This window comes from Lathyrus oleraceus, chromosome 2 (genome assembly GCF_024323335.1).
Source record: "Lathyrus oleraceus cultivar Zhongwan6 chromosome 2, CAAS_Psat_ZW6_1.0, whole genome shotgun sequence".
NCBI classification, from domain to species: Eukaryota; Viridiplantae; Streptophyta; class Magnoliopsida; order Fabales; family Fabaceae; genus Lathyrus; species Lathyrus oleraceus.
In genome coordinates this window covers 6,399,176-6,407,048 of record NC_066580.1, presented here as the reverse complement: position 1 = coordinate 6,407,048, position 7,873 = coordinate 6,399,176, and the positions used below count along the sequence as shown (strand labels likewise).

The 7,873-nt window shown below is 35.0% G+C and overlaps 1 pseudogene; it reads right to left on the bottom strand.

Annotated features, from left to right (window-relative positions):
* Window positions 1-375: 375 nt before the first annotated feature.
* LOC127117561 (receptor-like protein 9DC3) lies at window positions 376-2,462 on the bottom strand (annotated as a pseudogene).
* Between the last annotated feature and the right edge of the window lie 5,411 nt (window positions 2,463-7,873).

Below are 7,873 nucleotides of genomic sequence, written 5' to 3'. Positions count from 1 at the left end.
CTTTTGATTAGCCTTTTGATGGAAGACCTTGGTATTTATGTCCCCTCTCGAAGTCGGTGGACTTTAGCCCCCTGCACCCACCAAATATCCTCCAGATTAAGGATCATGTTTATTTGATCTTGGATTTTCTCCATCTTCCGCTGATTGTATCCTGCTTGGGACTGTACTCCCAACTATGTTATGATTGAATATAGCTCGGCCTTCCCTTTCCCATTTCAATTATAACTAACACTATGAATGTTGTTTAAGCAATCAACTTTAAATATGTTATGTTATCATTATCACATTCCTTAGTTTTAGAGAGAAACAGAATAGTATGAGAGTGAGTTCTTATCAATTTCTTTAGAGTTCTGACAGTTTGATGTAGTATAAAAATAAACACAACACACAACTGACAACATTAACAAGAACACATCAGCAACAACAACAATGCAAAGTTTACAACACAAAATTAAACTAGCTGATCAAACAAGAATGATCAAGCTTATTTTAAACAGAACTAAAAACTAACAACAACAATAAAACTATGACATTTGTATCATCTGATTCATGGTTGAACCATTAGTTCTCCTCATTCTTGTTCTTCTTTTCACTCTTCTCTTAGGCTTCCCACCAAATATCATCACAAGCCATCTAGGCTTTCCAATTAAAAACATGCAATATCCAAGGCCTATTCCAATCATAAATCCACATCCATATCCAATTGCCACTGGTTTCCATCCAAATCCAAATTTCTCTTCACTCCAAGAAATGTTGGGTGAAGGTGGAGAATGTTGTTCGGGTCCACATTTCTTTGACAACGGAAATCCGCATAACCCCAAGTTTCCTCCATATGAATCATTTGAAAATGTATTGAATTGTTTTCCTTGAGGTATTTCTCCCACAAGATGGTTATTGGAAAGATTCAAAACTTCAAGAAAATTCAAATTGGATAATTCTACAGGAATAACACCGGTGAGCATATTTGAGGAGAGATCCAACCATTCCAAGTTTGTCAAATTTCCCATGGACTGGGGAATATGACCAATGAGTTTGTTATGAGAAAGGTTAAGTCCTATAAGTGCATGAAGCTCACCAATAACATTTGAAATGTCTCCTTCAAATTTGTTTCTTGACATATCAATGATTGCAAAGTTTGTTGAAATTTTCACCAGTGTGGAATTGATCCCCTTTATCCTCACGGTCACAGAATCGTAGTACAGCATTTCATCAATCTGAGTATCAAAACCAAATGATTGTATCATATATAAAAGCCTTGAATCCTCAACTTTCATGGCTTCAAACTTTTTAAAATATGTTTTTGGAAGTGGGCCACTAAAGTTATTGCCTGAGATATCAAAAATAATCAAACTGGGAAATGAAACGTTGATTCTTAGATTAGAAATAAGACCATGCAACTTATTGTCTCGCAAAACCAACACTTCTAAATATTCCAGAGTCTGAAGCCAGTCAGGAAATTTGTCTTCTACTCTATTGCTGCCAAGATTTAAAACTTGAAGATTTTTGCAATGGGACAAAGTTTCAGGCAAACAGCCTTCTAAATGGTTGCCATAGAGATTCAAATTAACAAGTTCACTGTCCTTTGAAAATTTATTTGCCAAAGTGCCATAAAATTTGTTCATTTGTAGATCCAAAACTTGAAGAGACGATAAATTAACAAGACATTGTGGAATGGTACCTGTCAATTGATTGTTTGCAAGATTGAGAAATTCTAGTGAGCTCAAATTGCAAATTGAGATAGATAGTTCACCTTGTAGTAGTTACTCTAAACCTAGATTTAGAGTAACTAAAGAGGAAGAATGATTGAAGAGCAAATCAAAGGAGTTTAATTTTATTGAAGACATATCTGTGTCATCTAAAAACATCTCCCTTAAATTTGTTGCATTTTTCACAAGCCTTTTAAGGTGCTCGCTTTCCAAACTAACAAATTATTTTTAGAGAGATGAAGTGATTTTAATTTAGAAAGGTGTGAGATTTGAGGAGGAACTTGAGCTTGAATGGAACAAGAAGACAAGTCAAGATGTGTAAGACTCGTAAAGCTCCCAAACTTAGAAGGAAAATGGGAGCCAAATATCTCATTGTAAGAGAGATCGAGTGCTTGGAGATGAGAAAGATGGAAAAGGGTACTGTTGGGTTGTAATATACCATTAAGACTTTCACCACCAAGGTTGAGGCCAATCACATGACCAGAGACAGTGTCGCAAGTAACCCCATGCCATGAACAACAATCGCTCCCATTTTTCCATGTTTTTGTTTTCATAGAATCATCACCAAAGTAACCACCCATAGGAAATGAGGATTTCAAATGAAGCAAAGCAGAGTTTTCATCATGATGACATAAAATATTCAAAGAAGAGAATGATGGAAAATGCAAGAGAATAACATGTAAAAACAGAAGCAACCACCCCATGATTGATTAAGATAAAATACTGAGAGAAAAGAAAGGGTGCATGAATGGAGAGGAATATGGCATGTATTTGTAGCCAAATTTCAAATAATCTGTAATTCTATTTTTAATAGATATAACTCAAATTTAATTTCCAAGACAAATTATACTTCTTTCAATGCTATAATAATAATGCTCTCATTTTTACTAAAAAAATATTTTAGGAAGCATAAATATTTATAATTATAGTTAAAGTAATATCAGACTTTGTTTTAATATATATATATATATATATATATATATATATATAATATATATATATATATATATATATATATATATATATATATATATATATATATATATATAGAGAGAGAGAGAGAGAGAGAGAGAGAGAGAGAGAGAGAGAGAGAGAGAGAGAGAGAGAGAGAGAGAGAGAGAGAGAGAGAGAGAGAGAGAGAGAGAGAGAGAGAGAGAGAGAGAGAGAGGAGAGAGAGAAGAGAGAGAGAGAGAGAGAGAGAGAGAGAGAGAGAGAGAGAGAGAGAGAGAGAGAGAGAGAGAGAGAGCGAGAGAGAGAGAGAGAGAGAGAGAGAGAGAGAGAGAGAGAGAGAGAGAGAGAGAGAGAGAGATTACTATGCACGGTCGGTGTAAGAAATTTTACACAATCGATTTATCACCATCACCCGTTTGTATTACTTTATAAATTTTTAAAATAAAAGTCAAACTTGTTTCAACATCCAATGACTATAATTAACTGACGGTATAAAATCCATTTATTCTATCAATATAGTTCAATTATATATATATATATATATATATATATATATATATATATATATATAAAAGATTTAATATCATTTTATGAAAATCACTTGGATCAATTTGAATTTTGGATTATATGTTTGATGTAACCGTTTCCTACCTATTTTTTGAAGTCAATAATTTATAGTTACTGTCTCAAATTTTAGTGTAACCGGTTACGTAAAAATCATTTTTCTCATTAGTTAGGTAATTACATTATTTTGTATAATTGTATAAATACACATGTTGGATCATAAATGAGACAACACCACATTTTCTTCTAATCCTCTCTAATTCTGTCATCCTCTCCATCTTTCTATTATTCACCATTATTTTTGTTATTGAGTTTTTACCCTATATTTTTTATGTTTATTGTGTTTATTTAGGCAACCAAAGTTTCAATTTTTTATAATTCAGAAGCTTCAAAAATACTTGCATATTTTAAAACCCAAGAATGTTTTATTCTCAATTCCTAGAATTTCTAAAAGATGTTAAAGATAGGGAAAAGAAATCTCATAAAACATAAACACTTTATATGTCACTATAGTAAACACGTATCATTTTCTAACCATCAATTACTTTTGCTTTTTGTCTATTTTGAGTGGCAGCTCATCCATTACGCTGTTATGAATGTTTTATGACCAGGAAGTTTTAGTTGCCATGACAGTTCTTGAGTAAAAACGACAACGACGAAGATGGTTCATGAGAAAAATGGCAATAGCGAACGAAGAAGATTAAGATGGTTGATTTGTTTGGTTGAAATCAAAATGAACGATAAATGTTACGATGAACGATGAATGTTAGGGTTGAAATCGTCTTATTTCGTTTCTCAATGAAAAACATGGCAGTCGAAGAGACAAGCTTATTAACTGTGTTACTAGAAAATAAATAAGGGATACCACCACGATCACTTACAACATCTAAACAACAAAAACATTGAAAAACTTGCAACACAATAGAAAAAAAATAAACACAAGAATAAAATTATGACATTTGTATCATTTCATTCATGGTTGAACCAAATATGATCACAAGCCATCTAGGCTTTCCAATTTGTTTCTTGACAAATCAATAATTACAAAGATTCTTGGAATTTTTACCATTGGCATATTGATTCCTTTCATTGTCACAGGTATTTCTTATGTTTGTCTCTTTCAGTTGGAAATGAATATGAACTAATATATATACGCCAGGATGAGGCAATAAAATTTCCATATACAAAAAACTGCCATCCTCCTCCGTAACTTGAGTAACAATTTTCATGGCTTCAAACTTTTTTAAGTATGCTTTTGGTAAGGGACCGCTAAAGTTATTGCCTTAGATATCAAAAATGATTAAACCTGAAAATGAACATGTGAGTATGTGATAGGTAAATTATTAACCATTAATACTCTTGAATTGAACATGTTTTAAAATGATAAGAAAATATTCAAGTGATGATTAATTTTTGAATTTAAAAATAGATTATATAATAGGTTTGAATTTAAAAATAGACAGTACTTGTGAAGTGTTGTAGTATGTTTAAATTTAAAAATAGACAATACTTCGTTGTAAAATACGTGTTAAATTGTAATTCCTTGTGCCGAAGCAGGTTGTTCGACAGAGCAAAGAAGTGTCCAACCACCTAGTGTGTTAAGTTGTGTTAGTGTCGAAGTGTCGAAACACGTTGCTTCACACAGGATTTTGACTTATTGCCTATTTTAGTAGTGTTAGCTATTTTGAGCTTTTATAGTTTTGGGCTTTTATAGTTTTGAGCTTTGGCTTGAGGTCAAAGTTAACCTAAATCTATAAATAGAGGGAGTAACCCTAATTTTGTAATAGAGGTGAATAGAGTATTCACAACACTTGTAATTCACAGTATTTTGCAGTTGCAAAGTGAATAAGAAGTTTTCCACAGTTTGTCGGCAGAGAGAAACTCTGCAGAATTCTGTTACTCTTCTCCTTCATCGTTCTTTACTTTCTTTCTTTCTCCATTGTTCTTTTCATTTCATTACCATTGTGTGGGTAATAACAATCTTGTTCATCAAGATTGATTGAAGTTCTCCATAGGTTTTGGGGGATTTCCAACATCTGGTATCAAGAGCTCCAGTTTAATCGATTCGTGGGAAGAAAATCACCATGGCAACGAATCATCCAAACGAGCATTTTCCAGCAAATCTTCCAATTCTCAAGAACAATAATTATAAGAATTGGTGCAAGCAGATAAAGGTTGTGTTCTATTATCAAGATTTTTGGGATCTTGTGAAGGAAGGAGTAACAACGCTTGCAGAAGCCACGACGAATCAAGAAAAGGTTGAACATAAAGAATTGAAGAAGAAAGATTCTAAAGCTCTCTTTATAATCCATCAATGTGTTGATGCATATAACTTTGAAAAGGTTAGTGTTGTAGAGTCAGCGAAAGAAGCATGAGAAATTCTGGAGAAATCGTTTGGAGGCGCGGAGAAGGTGAAAGAGGTGAGGTTACAAACTCACAAAAGAACGTATGAATTGCTTTAGATGGAAGACAATGAAAGCATAACTAATTTCTTCACCAAGATTACGAAACTGGTGAATCAAATCAAGGTATGTGGAGAAGTTTTGACCTCAAGATCTGTTGTTGGAAAGATCTTGAGGTCGTTGGCTCCAAAGTTCGACCACGTGGTAATAGCCATAAAAGAGTCGAAAGATTTGTCAAAATTGACAAAGGAAGAGCTTCAAGGTATGCTTGAATCTCATGAACAAAGAATGGATGAAAGAGATGCAGGAAGTCAAAGAGTGATGAGGCTTTGCAGGCTCAATCAACAAAAGAAAGGAAAGACAAAGGAAGCTGGAATGGCAACAAAGACATATGAGGTTATAACAATTCGACTGGTCGAAATCAGCAAGAAGGAAATTGGTCGAATCAGAGAAAACCCTGGAACCAAGGCAACCAAAGAGGTGGTGTTGTAGGTAGAGGAAGAGGTGGTGGTCAAAAGCCAGACAAAAGTCACATTCAGTGTTACAATTTTCAAAAGTATGGTCATTATTCTAGTGATTGTCCAGAAAAGCAGAAGAATCAAGAAACTTATGCAAAGCTGGCGAAACATGAAGAAGAAGAGACGTTGCTGATGGTTATAACAAGAGAAGAAGAGATATTCAAGGACCAATGGTACTTGGACTCAGGATGCTCATCACACATGTCTGGAAGAAAAGATTGGTTTATCAACATAAAGCCCTCAGTGAAGAACATGGTGAAATTTACAAATGACATCACTCTACCAACTGAAGGTGTTGGTGATGTTTTGATTATGAGGAAAGATGGCAAGAGGTCAGTAATTTCAAATGTGTTGTACATACCAGGCATGAAGAGCAATTTGCTCAACATAGGGCAATTGGTCGAAAAGAACTACAAGGTGTCAATCGAAGACAAGATGATGAGAGTTCTCGACTCAAATGGAAGGTTGATCTTGAAGGCTCCAATGTCTCAGAATAGAACCTTCATGATTGAGATAAATGTGATGGAGCACAAGTGCCTTGCAACAACAGCCAGCAAAGATGAATGGATATGGCATTACAGATTTGGCCATCTCAATTTCAAAGACATCAAAGATTTAAAGAGAAGAAATATAGTCTCAGGATTACTAGAAATCGACATTCCAAACGAAGTGTGTGAAGAATGTGTGCAGGCAAAGCAACATAAGAACAACTTCAGTAAGGATGTAGGAAGCAGGTCGAAGGCAATTCTTGAAGTCATATACTCTGATGTATGTGGTCCTCTCCAGGTGGATTCGATTGGAGGTAACAAATACTTTGTTACATTCATAGATGATTTCAGTCGAAAACTATGGTCTTACCTAATCCAGAAGAAAAGTGAAGTGATCGAGGTATTTGCCAAGTTTAAATCTATGGTCGAAAGACAGAGCGGTCGAAAGATCAAGATTTTGAGGAATGATGGTGGTAGAGAATATGTGTCGAAAGACTTCGATGCATTATGTGTGAAAGAAGGGATTGTGCATGAGGTGGTGCCACCCTACACTCCACAGCAGAATGAAGTCGCAGAAAGGAAGAATAGAACCATCATGAATATGGTTAGAAGTATGTTAAAAGGCAAGCATCTACCCAAAGAATTATAAGGAGAAGCTGTGTCGACTGCGACATATATCCTAAACAGATGTCCGAAGAAGAAGCTATAAGGAATCACGCCAGAAGAATGTTGGTCTGGTGTCAAGCCTAGCTTAAGTCATCTCAGGATGTTTGGATCTATAGCACATAGACATGTGCCAGATCAGTTGAGAAGAAAACTTGATGACAAGTCGAATCAGATGATCCTAATAGGATATCATTCGACTGGAGGATACAAGTTGTTCGACCCAGTGAATAAGCAGGTGGTGATCCGTAGGGACGTGATCATAGATGAGCTTAGAGAATGGGATTGGACTGAGAATTTCAAGAAAGATTATGTGAGAATCTTTTGTGATGAACCACCTAGTGAAGTCGAAAGAGAAGTTCGACAGGAAGAAGTCAGAGGTGAAGCAAGCACAAGCAGACCTCAAAGAACAAGACACATGCCTGCAAGGTTGCAAGAATGTGTGATTATATCAGATGATGTGATCAATGATGAAGGTGAGTTGGTACATTATGCTTTGTACGCAGATGTCGAACCTGACAATGCAGCCGAGGCATTGAAAGATTCGAAGTGGATGGAAGCAATGGATGAATAGCTGAAGT